The 16,784-nt window shown below is 47.2% G+C and overlaps 1 long non-coding RNA gene across 2 annotated transcripts in view; it reads right to left on the reverse strand.

The window, feature by feature from the left end:
- Positions 1-241: 241 nt before the first annotated feature.
- Positions 242-16,784, reverse strand: part of LOC143695205 (uncharacterized) — a 111,133-nt gene continuing 94,590 nt past the window's right edge. Inside the window, exons 3-4 of one of the 2 annotated variants that reach the window (XR_013184255.1) lie at positions 4,254-4,398; positions 242-3,714 (exon numbers count right to left, since the gene is read on the reverse strand). This is a non-coding gene — a long non-coding RNA (uncharacterized LOC143695205). Of the gene's footprint in view, positions 4,399-16,784 lie in introns of both variants that reach the window. The other variant, XR_013184254.1, reaches the window with a different exon arrangement.

A 16,784-nucleotide genomic window follows, 5' to 3' on the forward strand; every position in this document is an offset into this window, starting at 1 on the left:
CACCCTTCTGCACAGTGACACCCTGTGCACAGTGACACCCTCTGCACAGTGACACCCTTCTGCACAGAGACACCCTTCTGCACAGTGACACCCTGTGCACAGTGACACCCTTCTGCACAGTGAAACCCTGTGCACAGTGACACCCTCTGCACAGTGACACCCTTCTTCTGCACAGAGACACCCTCTGCACAGTGACACCCTTCTGCACAGTGAAACCCTGTGCACAGTGACACCCTCTGCACAGTGACACCCCTCTGCACAGTGAATCCCTTCTGCAAACCAATGCACACTCATCTCACTTTTACACACCACCTCTTGAGGGCTGAGAAGATCAGCAAGAAGAACTCCAAAAGGAAGGTGAAGGAGGAGCTGGAAGGGTTTGATTTGGCACTTACAAAAGAAATGATGAAAAGGAATTGTCTTTAAGATTTCGTGGAGGTTTACACCAATCCTTATCTAAGGTTCAAGGCCTTTAGCAGCATCGTTCCTGCTCTTAATGTATGCTTCCAAAATCCCAACCCATCTGGCATTGCTGTAAATGAAGCTTGACTTCAATGAGGATGGTGTTTTTCAATGTTCTTTAAAAAATCCTTTTAAAAAGATCTGAGATATCAGATGCAGTTTAATGTTTCAGTATAGCTGAGGATTTCATTATTACCTTCTCTCATTTTTATCATTTTCCGTCTGTTTCTCCTCTCACACATTCCTTCAGGACCTGGCCTCACCTGAGAGATGAGGAATTTAAATGAAAGTAGAACAAAAAAAAAATCAATTAATCCATTCTTTGTGGCAGAAGCCACCAGATGATGCTGTTACTCTTACAGCTTCTTAGCATGTGAGCAAGATTTCAGTTTTTGAAGGAATGTTGCATTGTTATTAGCTTAGTTTTACAGTAATCCTCTGAGAGAAGCTACCAGCAGAGTGTGTTTTCTGCTTTATTCTCTGTAGGATGCAGTTCTTAGGACAAATTACATTCCTTGGAGTTAAATGTGCAGTGCCATGCTGCAAAGTAGTGTGTTCCAGTAGGAGGAGGATCTCCTGTGATGACTGCAGATACCACTGTTACAGGGTAAAAATAATAATTAAAAAAGGAAAAGCATAAAGCAAATGGGTTTCACTGAGCAGAAAGTCCACGTTACTTCTTGTTTTATAAACAGATCAGAGGCAAACCCCCAAATTCTGTCTCTGTAGAGAAAGAAGAGAGAGTTGTCAGAGCTGGAGCACACTGAAGAAGGAGAGGACACTCTCATCACTGTGGATGTGCTGGGCCATGTCTGAGAGCCATCAGGAGAGCACTGTTTGCATCTCCAAACATCCCTTGACCTGTGCCTCTCCCTCTTTAACAGAGAGCTGGTCCCAGAGAGCTTCAAAGAATAGATCAAAAGTGTGAGCTGTACTATTTATCTCAATGGACCACAAGTGCTGAAAGCTAGAGATGAAAAATTTAACATCAGATTTGTCAAATATTTCACTGCTGATGGGATCATTTCAGCAGAAATGACCAATGGCAGTGCTTATCCATCAAATTGAAGGTTTAATATAAAAAATAAATAACACGGGAGATAGGGCTTCTAGTGGATGATTCATTTATGCATTTTAATTAAAACCCTTGATTGTTTAAATGCAAATGAAGCAAACTCAGAAATGCCGGTGCATTGCCTCAGCAGCGGCCGGGGCTGGGTTTGCTCAGGGGTGCTGGTGGTGGCAGGGAAGCACAGGGAAGGTGTCACTGTCCCTGCTGATGGCCACCAGCTGCTCCTGACCCTGCTCCCAGCAGCAGCAAAGCCCCACCTGAGAGCTCCCAGCCCTGCCTGGGCACTGATCTCACCTGGGCACCTGTGCTGAAGGACACGTGCCAACGTTCGAGCAGTGCCAGGGCTGAGCGGTGCCGCCGCATTTCTCTGCACAGACAAGAGCAAGGCACAATCCCTCCCAAGGGTTTCTGGGTTTCACATTCTCTGAACCTCAGAGAAAGGGGAAACACAATTCTTGTCACTTGCTGTGCCTGTGTTGTGCCAAAGTAGAATGCAACATGGAGATTGTTTACCCACAGGGATGGTGTTTTGGTTCCTTGGCGTGTCAGGGCCAAGTGTGCAGCCCCACATTTCTCTTCACAGAGAAAAGCAAGGCACAATTCTTCCCAAGAATGTTCTTATCTCATTGGCTGTGCCTGTGTTGTGCCACAGTAGAATGCAATATGGAAATTGTTTACTCACAGTGATGGTGTTTTGTTTCCTTGGCCTGTCAGGGTGTGTGTGTGTCAGACTGTCACAGGACAGTCATGAGATTTAGTGCAGTGTGAGCAGGTGAGTGCTTGGCAGATTCAGTTTGGATGAAATGTATATAGTATAACATAATAAAGTAATTCATTAGCTTTCTGATATCCATGGAGTCAGATGCATCATTCTCTCTCCTTCGTTGGAGTCGCCTTTGATTTACAATAGAACGAGATAAGATCAAACCAATCTAGAGACTGCCCTCCCTACAACTGAGATTATCTCTGCCCTGGGATCTCCAGGCTGGACCACCATTTAGTGTAAAATAAGTTCTGTTTATGTTTTATAGGTCTTGCAAGAAGGAAGAAGCAGGCACACACAGAAGCCAAGCGAGCCCGTTGCAGAGCTGATGCACCCAGGCTTTGCTAAGCCAATTAAGCAATCAAATAAAGGCCACAACTGAAATGGACTCAACAGATCAGTGAAATCAAATGGTGAAAATTAATATACTAGGAAATTAAATCAGAATTATGAAGCTGAGACTGAATTTGATTTGTTGGTCTTGGGCTGGGGATATTTACAGGAAGCAGTTCTTTTCTTTGCAGTCTGAAGGGCATTTGTGTCTGTCAGGTGTGAGGTTTGTGCTGGTTCTTCCCAAAAGAGACCCTCTAAAACAAAGATTGATCCTGACCTGTTCCGCTTAAGGAGGAGGTACAGCCACCTCAGTGCTGTCAGCAGCTCTGCCTCATTCTTTTCTACCTTAAATCTCCCTCTTGTAACAAGTTACTAGCTTGCTGCTCTGATTTTCCCTTTCTAATACAGAAAATCTTTCCGTAGAAGTGACACAGATGACAGCCATATCAAGCAGTAACAGCTTTGGGGAAAAAAAAATAATAAATCCAGAAGAATTTTCCTAATTATATGCAACATTTACAGAGTTTGGTGTTTACTTTTAGGGACCTGTATGTAGTGCTGTTTCTCCATTATAGAGTGCAAGTATGCAAGTGTGTCTTTGAGATAAGGCAGTATCATCCTGGTATAATGGAAAGGAAATGAAAAGAAAGAGTTCAAAACGCTTTATATTTTGGGATCTTCACTTGTGGTGTTGACAGCAGCTGCAACAAAGATTCAGGTTGAAGACAACTTACAATTCATGTCGAACATCTCCGTGGCATTAGCACAGCCAGTGCCAAGTCTTTTACCTCTGTCCCTGTGGATTGCACAGCCACGAAAAGGAAATGCTCCATGTCCAGAAGCTGTCCATGGTGCTTGGGAAGGAATGCACTTCTCTCCATCAGGATCCTCACTGCCTCCAGAGCCCTGCTCGTGGTCATTAGGACCAGGACTGGTGGATGATGCTCCCGTGGAAGCCTTGAGCCGTGGGGTTACCAGGAAGAGGGTCCCTGTCCTGCAATGTCTGCCAGTCTCATTGCAGGCTGCTTGTCAGAGGAGCAGAGATGTGGAGAGCAGGCTGTGGAAACTCATCCTTATCTCCCAGCTTAGGGAAAAATATTAAGTGGACAGTGCAGTAAAATGCATAAAAAATAAATTCTTTGTGAGTTCTTCTATAGCAGTTGCTTCCTCACCCTAGCTTGGGCAATGAATGCAGGTAAATTCCTATCCTGCCCCAGATTAAAATACTTTTTATTTTTGTCCCGTCAGGCTAAATTTTGCTTATAATTAGAGTTTTTCTGGGTTTGATTCAAACTGATTGCAACGACCCTTTTTTCTAAAGGAGCAGATTTTCCTCTGAGCACAGGCTGGGCTACCCTTGGGTGCAGGGAACAGCCCTTGGGCTGGAGCAGAGGGCTCTGTGAGGGCATGGAGCAGCTCCTGCTCCCCCCAAAAATCCTTTATCAGCACAATGTGATTGACCACAGGCCAGGGCTCACCCCCCACCTTTCCCAGGAAATCCATGTCAGGTCACATCCCTGCCCATGACAAGGTGATCTCTGAGGTCCCTTCCAACCTAAACCATTCTGTGATCCAAGAGCTGGGACTTTGGCAGGAGGTGGGAGAGGAAAGGAGTTTTCTCACCAGTTGGGTTGGACATCCCCAAGGACGTGCGAGTCCTGAAATCCATCTGTGCCACAGCTCAGCTCAGAGCATGCCAAGGCTGCTGAGGGAACTTCTGTCAGCAACTCTTCCCCAGCATGAGAGGTGTGCTGCAGAGCCAGGCCTTCTGTTTGGGCAAAACCCAACAACACAGTGAGTTAAAGACATCATTGAAGTCTGGCAAAATTGCAGCACAGCTGCCCAAGGTCATCTGCAGTGACAGTAGCCAAGGAGGGTGACAGGGAAGATGTTAATTGGATTTTTGTGTTCTCCTCAGGAAGGTTCAGGGCTCTGGGATCTCACCCCAGAACAAGCTGCATGAATGTGTCCAGTGATATTGTGAGCTGATTACTGCTCCTTCCTAACGGCTCTCCATCTCCCTAACAACAGTATTAGCATTAATAGTGTGCCCAGGGCTCTGAGGATGGGTACTAATGGAACTCAATCAGCTCCCAAAGAACAAAGGATCTCTTTTCCACGGCACCCTGTGACTGTCAGAGGATTGGATTAGCAGCTTGTCAATCCTCCGCTCGCAGGCGCTTTGCTGATGCGCTCCCGAACGCCCGGTTAGCGCGCGGAATAACATTAGCTGAAAAATTAACACAAAACATTCAGCCAAAGCTGTGTGCTATTCCCTCCTGACCTGATTATTCTAGATTATTTGACTAAGTAGCCAGCATACCCCCTAATTTAAGTGCTGAATTTCTACCACACAGAACGTTATCTTTTCTCATAAAAGAAGCCCACGAAAAGAGCAAGCTCAATTGCCAATTATGCTTCTGCCATGAAATCTCTTCTATCCCCTTCAGGATAGGTTTGGGTAAAAATATAATTGCAGTGGATAAGGAAGCTTAAGAAAAGATGTAAGTGAAAAATGTTATGTGTTGGCATCTGATTGATCCATTTGAAAGAAAGAGAAGGAGAATTTGATGAGATGGCAAGGAGCTCATAGTTTGTTTCAAAGGAACCCAGCATTTTTTAACCTGTACAGGGTGCTGAGCTATAATTAAGAACAGCAAGTCAGTGAAAAATCTATTTAAACTCCTGACAGCTTCTCTGCATTAGCATTTTTGACATCTACATTCGCTCTGGCAAATCGCTAATGTAATTTTTTTTTTCAAAATTATATTTTTATTAGCTTTCTGCATATAATAACAAAGTAAAAATGATGTTGCAGCCTGGACAGGTCTTTACCTCAAAAGCTCAGCAGTTACATTGTACTTGATTACCTGCCTGATTATTGTTTTTATTCTACAAGAAGTTTTGTAAATATGTTTTCATCTCTAAAGCATCTTTAAAGGGAAAACAACTGTTTGATACTGTTAATCAGTGAAAAGTATGGCAAACCCTGGATTACAAACACTGTGATTAATTGATGTCAAGATACTTATCTCTGGGGATTTTTTATTAATAATAATAATAATAATAAATAAAACCAATAATTTATAAAATTACTTTTATTATAATTCATTATCATAATTACTACCATTATTATTACTATATAACCATTATTATCGTTATTAGCACTATTACCATTATCATTTCCTTGGGGTGAACTTTGAGTTATACAGGTCTTTGCCATTAATAATTATCCTCAGGCAAGGGAAGATCCATGGCTCAAGCCTGGTAACTTGTGTATAGGTGTAATATTTTCAAACACATCAACAATCTTCCTCAAAGTGTGAAGAATTTGTGATAACATTTAAGTCAGATGCACTGTGAATGTGTTGGGCTTAATTTGATAGCAAAGAAATACCATCATTAATTAGAATGCTTTCAGATTAGTGTTTGTCTTGCATAATTCAACATCTGCCAAAGTTCAGGAAAGATATGCACTAAATAGAAATTATTACCTTGATAATGCTGCTACATTTCCTCTCCTTATTTTTAATATGGCTTTTTAATTTGGGTAATGAGTATATATCACTAATCATTTTGAAAGCCTATTACCAACACCAACCAATTCGTCAGCTTGAGTTAATAATTTACTTTATTAGAAAAATTGGAACCGGACACAGCTGTGGAGGGCTGAAGGAAATAAATAATAATAAAAAACAGCCTCCTTAGCAGATAACCTATTTTCCTATGTGCATAAAATGCCCCTTGTTCTGTCAGGACTTGTTTTCCCACTGCTGGAACTCTTTGGTTGCCATTAAGCTCCTGCTCCAGACACATTCTACTGCAGGGCATTTGGAAATTAAATGCTGGAGGAATTAGAAGAAGAAGGTCTTCTCCCATACTTAATTTTCCCATGTATTATTAGTAGCTGCCTCTGCACTGCTAATGCCCTTCTCCCACTGTGTAGGCATGAGCTGGCAAGGTCATTTGTTTTTCAGCGTGTTTACTGGAAAAATGCAGTTGCATCTGAATGATTGTTTTGGGAAAAATAAAAAGCTTGGGATGACTCATAAGTGAAGGAAAAAAAGGTCATTTGATAAGATTTCAATAAGGGGAGAAATTGATAAAGAATATGGAAATGCATTCTAATTAGAATGAAAAGTTTGAAGACTGCACCCTGTAGTGAAATTAGTGTCTGCAGCAGACAATGCTCCTCATTAACAAATCGGGACCTCACTTTTATTACACTTAAACCAAGATTCTTCTCTGTGTCCTGCCACTTAAAAACATGCATCAGTGACCACAACACTCACCCGTGGTTACCCTAAACGCTCTGCATTCGTGAGCAGGGAGAAGCTCTGAAAGAAGCCCAGCCCAGTGAGGGATGCTACAGAGATGGAGTGCTCTGTGCTGAAACTGAATCTGCCTTTGAATGGTGGAAGAATAATAAGGACCCTGCCTACTGAATCATGCTAAATGCAGCATTTATTTATTTTTAGTACAGTTTTATCTGGTGACAATGCAGTCATCATAGCCTTTTGTTGTTAAGGTGTGTGTATATTTCTATTTGAAAACCTTAGGATAAGAAAGGCACGAACAGTACAGCTTTGAACAGGAGCCCCATCCAAACAGTCACAACTCCAGTTCCCCCAAGTTCTGACATTTTTCATTACTGTGGGTCGCTCTATGGGAAGGAGAGGAAGCAAAAAAAAGAAATGAGCAAACACCCGGAGAAATTTAAATTAGAAGCCTTGTCTTTAATAAGATCTTGCTGTGACATTAATCCCTGTCTGCAGCTGAGGTATTGTTTGCCTTTGTGGGAGCCCTGCTCAGCTCCTGCCTCCTGAGCTCCCAGCTGTGAGTCAGCCCCAGCCCTGGGCACAGCCCTGCCCAAAACTGCCCCAGCCCAGGTGAGCTCAGCCAGGTACAGCCCAAAGCCCAGCGTGCCCCAGGCACTGAAACATCTCCTCACATTCCCCCTGGAACATTCCACCAAAAACCAGCTATTTGCACACAGTGAGGCTTAACACATCTCCTATTTTCTGATGGAATATGGTGAGTGCTGGCTTATGGCTGCTTTCAGCCCACATGCTCAGAAAGCAGGAGCTGCCTCTGCCCAGCTGAACCAGCCCCATCTGTGCCAGTGGCTGCCTGTGCCCACAGCTCCTGCAGCCAGCCCTGCCAGCAGCCCATGCCAGCCCTGCAGTGCCAGGAGCCTCACCTGAGCTGCCCCAGCAGCAGGGCTGGGCACCCAGGCTGGTCCCTCAGAGACACCTGAGAGCCCTCCCAGCCCCTGAGGGGCCACCAGGCAGCTGGAGAGGGACCTTTCACAGGGAGCTGAGTGACAGGACCAGGGGAATTACCCCATTCAGGGGGTCATACAAGGGGTAACCCTCTTCAGACTGAAAGTGGGGGTTCAGATCAGAGATTAGGCAGAAATTCTTCCCTGTGAGGATGGTGAGGCTCTGGCTCAACCCCTGTGGATGCCCAAGCCCTGAAGTGTCCAAGGCCAGGCTGGACAAAGCTTTGAACAACCTGGTGGAGTTGGAATGTCCCCAGCCATGGCAGGGGCTTGCAGGAAGGTGGTCTTTAAGGTGATCCAAAGCATCCCTGGGCTCTGGGATTGAGCAGGGATGAATTCCCCAATCCCTGGTGTCTCAGAGCACGTCTGGGACAGACACAAAGCCTGACCAGCATAGCAAGAGGAGGCTGCTTTTATTTACTTCTTTAGTCCTGTGGAAGAAGAGGGGGGCAGGGTGTAGATAAAGGTAATAAACACCTCCAAGCTGTGGCAGGGCTGGAAATGATTCTGCTGTTTATGGTTTCTCCTGGCTACAAGTAATTCTGTGTCTGTTAAATGGGCAGCAGTGCCTGAGAGCACAGGGCTGGGCCAGGGGCAGCAGGATGACAAAGAGGAGCACAGAGCACAAGGCAGAGCATCCCTCTGCAGCTGGCCTGGCTCCTCTGCTGCTTTATGGGCCTTGTTCTCCCTGCTCCAACACCTGCATCCCACTGGGGCCAGCTCCAGGGAGCCTCTGGGAATGTGAAACCCTGCAGATATGAACAGCAAGGCCTGTCCTGCCATGGCAGAGCCTGGCTGCTCACACACACCAAACCCACCCTGCACCCCTCACAGCCCTCTGGACTCTGCTCCACTGCCCAGCTGCTCTTGCTGTGCCATTTGGGTAAATGAGTGTTGGACCCAGGAATTTCTGTCAGCTGCTCTGGCAGGGTTCACCTGGCTGAGGTGAGCTCTGGGCTCCCTGCTGCCCAGGCTGGCAGAGCAGGGCTGGGCAGGGGCAGCAGAGCTGGAGGGGGGATGCTGCAGAGCTGCAGCTAATTACAGTCAAAAATCATAACTTTAGACAACTCTAATGTTTGCAGCTGGAAAGACTTAAAAGCTATTTGCCTCTAATCTCCCTCTGACAATCAATGAATTGAACAGTAAATGTTATTAGACTAATTTACTGTTCATCAAGAGTAAGAAATGAATAGAATAATTTACTATTCATACATCCAACTGTGTGACATGTGTACAGATCAGTTTGAAAGAAAAAGCAACATTAGGGTTCCAGTTCTCCTCCCATACCTTTTTTTAATTCCAATTTATCTCCATTCTCCTCCTAAAGCTGCTCTGGCTTTGCCCCAGTGGCAGAATGACCACATCTGTTTGGATGCACATCTGTACACAGAGCACTTTGCTTCTTCCCAACCATCTCAGTGTTTCCCACTGAGGAAAGCAGCCAAAAACTGCACAGCTCAAAGGAAAGCCCCTGCTAATTCTCCCTGTTCCCTGTGAGAGGCATTTACCTCCAGTTTTCAGGTGCCTCCCATGAGGATGTTGCAGTTGTGCTGCCTTTGAGCACCTCATCTTTCTGCTGTGGCTACCCTGGTCATTTGGGAGGCTGGAGCATGCAAGGAGCAAATTGGGTTCGTTTTTCTTTCTAGGACAAAACAGGGATGGTGAAAGGCTGGAAAACTTGAATATTCTTAGAGAGTTTGGCAATATTCATGCGTGGAAAAAATCCAACCCAACAGGTCTGCAGCCTCTCTAGTCAAATAGTCTGAATATTTTAGATGTTAAAACAGAACATGACATCACTTTCTGGATGCCACAGACCTGAGCACAAGGAAAGGACACTGAAAATGGGATCTGGAGTGGCTGGAGCTGAGGTTCTCAGTGGGGCTGGTGTTACCTCTGATGTGGATGCCCTTCCTACCCTCAGTGATTGTTTCTGGAGTCCAAACTCTGGGTTTCCTGGTGATGGTCAAAGAGGTGTGGAAGCCCTTGTGACTTTCCCTTCCAACCCAGCACAGGGCTGATGCCCTTCCCATTGGTTCTCCTTGGCTAAATTCATTGTTTCAGCAAGTTGCAGCAAGCAGGAGCAGTTTTCCAGTTCAGAGGAAATAGCTGGTGAGTGCACACAGAGAACCTCTCACTCCAGCTGTGCAGCTCTTCCAGCACCCCAAGAGATGCCACAGTTCTTGTTTTGATAAACAAATGCCACCCACCATCTGCCAGCTCCCATCTCCACTGCCTCTGTCAGGAAGTGAGGCTGGGAGGATCCTCCCAGCTGCAAGAGCCTCAGCTGTCTCTGCACCCCAGCACTTCCCTTTGGTGCAGTTTTAAAGCTCTGTCCACAAGCTCTGAAGTGCTGCTGTTGAAAAGAAAATCTGACAACACCAAAGATTCAACCTTGAAGGTTTAGGACTACTTTTGCTTTTAAAACTGTTTACAAAACAAAGCAGAAAGTAGAGTTTTATCTTTTTTCCCTGTTTCTGAGCACATTTCTTCTCAGGACCTAACAGCCAGGCTTATTTCTGTCCTAGTCACCCAGCAGCACCAGTAAAAGTGATCCCAGCAGTGAATGCCCCATCAAGGCTCCCCTGAACCTCCTCCCTCAGAAAATAACAATAATAAGGAGGAAAGGTACCTGGGCAAAGACACCTGAGGAAATACACCTGAGGAAATACACCTGGGCAAAAAGGCACCTGGGCAAAGGTGCTGTGCCCTGTGGGAGCCCAGCCCTGCCCTGCCCTGCCAGGCAGGAGAGCTGGGCTGTGCAGGGCAGAGCTGATGCTGGCTGAGCTGCAGCCAGCTCTGCTGTCTGTGCTAGGCAATGTTTAAAAACTAGAATCAACACATCAAATGTTCTGTCATGTAAGTTTTCCGTGTCAAGGAAAATAGCCCAAGGCCCTTCTTCCCACATTTGCTGCTACAACAGCCAGACAACCTGGCCTCTGAATTTATTCTGGTCTTTAATCAGGCAAAAATCCCTGTGATCTCTGAGCTTGGGCTGCACGGCTCTGGCAATAGAGGATGCAGTTGACTCAAAGGAAGGCACTTACCCACTGCTGCTGAGGCCTGTGGTCACTGTGAGAGTCACACACGTTGTGCCCAGCCTGCAGGAAACGTGGCCATGGTCTCATTTGTCCCAGCCCTGTCTGTGCAGTGAACATCCAGCGTGGCAGCTCCAGAGCCAGTCCTGTGCTCAGTGTCCCTCTGTGCACACACAGCAGATGCTCTCCAGCACCCAGATGACTCTGAGTGCTGCTTTCATCCTCTCCTCCTTTCTCTGCTCATTTTTTCCATCTCCTTGTGCTGTGGTTCACCTTTCCCCCAGCTGTGCTGCCCTAAGAACAAATGCTGCTGCATGGGATGCAGGGTCACTGCTACTCTTAATTGGCTTTGTTCCCCACTTTAGGGCTCAAATAAAATTTCAATTGGCCAGAGTGGGATTTCCCCTCCATGCACTTACTGTGCTTGCCTTTCCACCTTAATTAACGAGTTCAGAGATTTTTCAGGACATTGTGAGATGCAAGTTTTGCCTTTAGGAAAGAACAACAACACAAACGTGTGTTCAGCTGTTGGAGACTCTGCTGCTTGCAGGTGGAGCAGGACCATCATGGTGCTCATCAAAGTCTCCATTTCGGGTTCTGAGGACTCTGAGTAACTCAGAGCTCTCAAGTGAGCACATTCTGAGGAGAGAAAGGATGTAAAACCAGGCATGAGCCAGGGTTCAGGAGCAAACTGAGCTTCAGCAGCCTTTTAGGCCAACACACAGTTTCTCTGGCAGGCAATATGGTTTTTTGTACATGTATTAAACCTCAGTGGAGCTCTGTGCTGCCACTGCCCCTCTCTCCCGTGGTGCAGCCCTGGTTGCTCTCGCTGATCTGAGCTATTTCTGAGCTAAAGCAGAAGGTTTATCATCCCTGCTGTTCTACCCTGCCAGCAGGAGTTTAAAAAAGGTCGACCACTGCGTTCAGGCAACATCAAATTACTGTAAAACAAGTGAGAAACTGCAGCAATATATGGGGAATCTCAGCATCTTCAGCTCTCTCTCAGGCTTGGTTATAAGTGGGTGGCAAACTGTTGCATTCCTCACAGGAACACGAGCCATCAACCCAGACATCCCTCCCAAACTGGTGAACAGAATGGGTTTCAAATGAAAATGTTTTGTAGCTGGACATGCCCTGGTGCACCTGGCATGCTTTGTGTGAGCTACCTAATGAAGAGTTTCGTGTTAAAAAGCAGCTTCAGGCTGGTTTGGCTTTGTTTGATAAAAACGAGGGAGAAGATGTGCACAGCTCCTGGGAGGATGTGTCACACCCAGCTCTGGGCTGGGATGTGAGAGGAGCTGGGCACCTCATCAGTCTCTGGTCTCCCAAAAATGGGTGGGAGCCCCTCAGAACCTGGCTGTCCCCAAAGCAGCCTGCACACACCCCTTGGTCTGTGCCAGCCCTTCCTCTGCCACTGAGCACACCCTTGGCCCTTCCAGGCTGATCCTGAGCCCTCACTGGGTGCATCTGCAGCCCAAACACACACACCTGTCCTGCAGCCCAAACACACCTGTCCTGCAGCCCAAACACACACACACCCTTCCTGCAGCCCAAACACAAACACACCCTTCCTGCAGCCCAAACCCACCTGTCCTGCAGTCAAACACAACCTGTCCTGCAGTCAAACACAACCTGTCCTGCACCTCAAACACAAACACACCTGTCCTGCAGCCCAAACACACACACACCTGTCCTGCACCTCAAACACAAACACACCCTTCCTGCAGCCCAAACACAAACACACCCTTCCTGCAGCCCAAACACAACCTGTCCTGCAGTCAAACACACCTGTCCTGCACCTCAAACACAAACACACCCTTCCTGCAGCCCAAACCCACCTGTCCTGCAGCCCAAACACAAACACACCTGTCCTGCAGCCCAAACACACACACCTGTCCTGCAGCCCAAACACACACACCTGTCCTGCACCTCAAACACAAACACACCTGTCCTGCAGCCCAAACACACACACCTGTCCTGCAGCCCAAACACACACACCTGTCCTGCAGCCCAAACACACACACCTGTCCTGCAGCCCAAACACACCTGTCCTGCACCTCAAACACAAACACACCTGTCCTGCAGCCCAAACACAAACACACCCTTCCTGCAGTCAAACACAACCTGTCCTGCAGTCAAACACACCTTTCCTGCAGCCCAAACACACCTGTCCTGCACCTCAAACACAAACACACCCTTCCTGCAGCCCAAACCCACCTGTCCTGCAGTCAAACACAACCTGTCCTGCAGTCAAACACAAACACACCTTTCCTGCAGCCCAAACACACCTGTCCTGCACCTGTCAGACCCTGGGTGCCCCTGCATGCACATCTGGGTGTCCCTGCATGCACACCTGGAACTCCCCCTGCAGGCACACCTGGGTCTCTTCCATGCACACCCTGCACTCCCTCCCTGGCTCCGGGCTGCCATCACCAAGCTCATTTCTTACCAATTACTTGTCAAACGACGTGTAATTAAATAGCACAGAACTGCCTGCGATGCATCTTTGGGTCTTTAAGCTGGGTTTTTTTGCTCCCCCCCGTTTGTGGCATGCCTCTACAGCACTTCAAGGCTACTGCACACTGCAGAGCAGCAGAGGAACAAAGTGATAATTGAACAATTAACAAGTGATGTCATAAAACAATGCACTTAAAATAAAATGCATAATTAAAATAAGTGAACCAAAAAAAAAAAAAAAAGATGCTACAACATAGACACACAAATGTTGACAGTAAGTCTCATATAGGAAGTGGAAAATAGTAATAAAAAAGGAAAAAGATAGCACTACAGTGGTTAAATAAAATTGTGGCATAAACTAGCAAACATCTCGGTGATTTGCCAAAAAATATAATAATGTTGCAAAAGAATTATTCTCTGAAGTTACCAAGTCTGGAGCATAAAGCAGTCCTTTGGTGGCTCCCTGTGTCATTACTTGCTACCAAGGCACTGCAGTGATGGGCTCCGTGGGACCCCTGAATTCAGCCATAGATCAGTAAGCAGGAAAGCAGAGCTCCCCCCAGACTTCCTGCCTGGAGAGTTGTTAGGATCCGTGCTAGTTCTTTAAAGAGCAGAACTGTGTACAATACTGCACTCACAAAGACCCCATTAGGAATATAATCTTCTGCTACAAATGAGATGTTTGGGGAAAAGAAAACCACAAGAAAGCCAAAAGGAAAAAACAAAAACCAAAACACCAACAACGAACAAGCGTGCTTGACTGAAGTTCCTTGTAATTGCAGTTCAAATGCAATTTTTAGGAGCTCTGCAGGCTGCCTGTACCTGTGCCCCTGGGAAGGGCCACAGAGGGGTCACCTCCTGCTCCTCAGGCCAGGCTCCAGGCTGGATTCACCCCGCTGGCTCTCGATGCCATGGGGCACCCAGCGTGGAGCTGGAGGTGCCCACAGCTGCAGCCCTGCTCATCCACAGCCTGTAGAGCCCCTTGCTCCAGTTTCTCTGCTTTCTTTCAGCACGTTTAATTTTTATTTTTTTTCCCTAAACGCAAGACACTAGAAAAGGTTTTAAAGCGTGAGGCAGACGTGCTTTCCAAGAATAATTGCTCCTTGGCTGATGCACAGGAGCTCTGCTCATGCATTTCTGGGAGATGCCTGCAGACTGCTAACTGCTCTGGAAGCCTTTCAGCCTTTGCTGCCTGCAAATGGCATTATTATTCACTAATAGCCTTGGCTCACCATGTTGTCTTTGGGTTAGTTAGCAGCTATTCTGCAAGTCAGAGACAGGGAAAGAGGAACATATGTTTAAGCAGTAGCCAACTTCTGACCTGTAAAAAAAAAAACCATCCTGGAAGGTTTTCTCAGAGCAATCCCCACCATTAGCTGGGAAGTGATGAGCAGGCAGCAATGGGAAGGGGTGTCCCCCACCTCCCACAGAGCAGCTGCTGTTCCTCAGGCAGGTGCCTGCAGGGGAGGATGCAGGGGATGCTCCTGCTGCTCTCTGCTCCTGCTGCCACGGGGTCAGGGGCAGGGGGTGCCAGGAAGAGAGAGTGACCCCGAATATCCATGGTGCAGCATTCCCAGAGGAGTGCACCTAAATGACAAATATTCATAGATCGCATTAAAACTCAAGGGGACTTAATAATAAAATCCTTCCTGCTTTGTTTTTTTCTGAAGGTTAGGGATTGGGTTTGTTTCATTCTGTTTCTCTAAGGTTACTTGCTCACCTGCTCATTTCTTTTTGGATATTGCAGGATTCTGTTATTTACTGCTCAAGCAGTCCCAAGCACTGCTCTGCTGACATTTCACGGTATTTAGTATTGACCAAACACTACATGATAAATCTTTATAATACTCCAGAGAGACCATCAGGGGAGCAGTTACAAATGTATACATTGCAGTGTGCTGTGTCCTGGGTTAAATGAAATATAAAACCCCATGGCCAGGCCGGCACTAACGTCTCTATCAGTATTCCATCACACCAGCTGCAGGTGTGGCGCTTGCCACTGAGACATCAGCGTTTGTGAACGGCTGCAGATGGTCCCTGATGGATCCCCCCTTCCCTGGGCACTGGGGATGGCACGGGAGCTGCAGGAACAGCAGCATCTCAGCCCAAGCACTGCTCACACCCCGTGGGACACCCACACACACACAGGGACAGGGTGGCACAGGCCACTCAGCATGGTCACCCTGCCCTCCTACATGCAAAGCCCTTTGCTCCAGGAGAAGAGCTTTCCCAAGCTCTCAGAAAGTTCTGCATTAGTTTTGAGTTTTGGTTAATTTATAGCCAAGTTGATTTCACCATCATTAGCTTTTGTACGTTCAGACACACTTTAATTTTCTTTGGAAGATGCAGACGTGTGTACAGCTAGATAATGCCCTGTTTATTTTACTGACTAATTCATCACTTAAAGTGCAAGGCTATAGGTTGAGAGACCAAGACTTATGCACAGTTCCATACCCCTAAATCAGGCCAATAAAAGTTAAATTCACACTGTTTGCAAGCACTTCATGCAGATGGAAAATGTCACCTTGTCTGAAATACTTTATGGTGCGATGCTGAAGCAAAAAGAAATCCCACAGTGAGAGATTAAAAAGCTTCACTAATGCTTAGCTGGGAGGCACAGGGCTCTGTGCTGCCTCCTCCCCGTGCAGTGGGGAGCCTTTGCTGGCAAGCAGCAGCTGGTGCTGCTCTGGCTGGGTACAGAGAGCTCCCCCAGTGCCCCAGCACTCACCTGGCATCACTGAACCTGATCCTGAGCAGTGCTGGAAGGGATGGCTCTGGCTGGGTACAGAGAGCTCCCCCAGTGCCCCAACACCCACCTGGCATCACTGAATGCAATCCTGAACAGTGCTGGAATGATGGCTCTGGCTGGGTACAGAGAGCTCCCCCAGTGCCCCAACACCCACCTGGCATCACTGAATGCAATCCTGAGCAGTGCTGGAGGGAATGGCTCTGGCTGGGTACAGAGCAGCTCCCCCAGTGCCCCAGCACTCACCTGGCATCACTGAATGCAATCCTGAGCAGTGCTGGAATGATGGCTCTGGCTGGGTACAGAGAGCTCCCCCAGTGCCCCAACACTCACCTGGCCTCACTGAATGCAATCCTGAGCAGTGCTGGAGGGAATGGCTCTGGCTGGGTACAGAGAGCTCCCCCAGTGCCCCAACACTCACCCGGCCTCACTGAATGCAATCCTGAGCAGTGCTGGAAGGGATGGCTCTGGCTGGGTACAGAGCAGCTCCCCCAGTGCCCCAACACTCACCTGGCATCACTGAACCTGATCCTGAGCAGTGCTGGAATGATGGCTCTGGCTGGGTACAGAGAGCTCCCCCAGTACCCCAACACTCACCTGGCATCACTGAACCTGATCCTGAGCAGTGCTGG

Source organism: Agelaius phoeniceus, chromosome 14 (assembly GCF_051311805.1).
Source record: "Agelaius phoeniceus isolate bAgePho1 chromosome 14, bAgePho1.hap1, whole genome shotgun sequence".
Taxonomy (NCBI): domain Eukaryota; kingdom Metazoa; phylum Chordata; class Aves; order Passeriformes; family Icteridae; genus Agelaius; species Agelaius phoeniceus.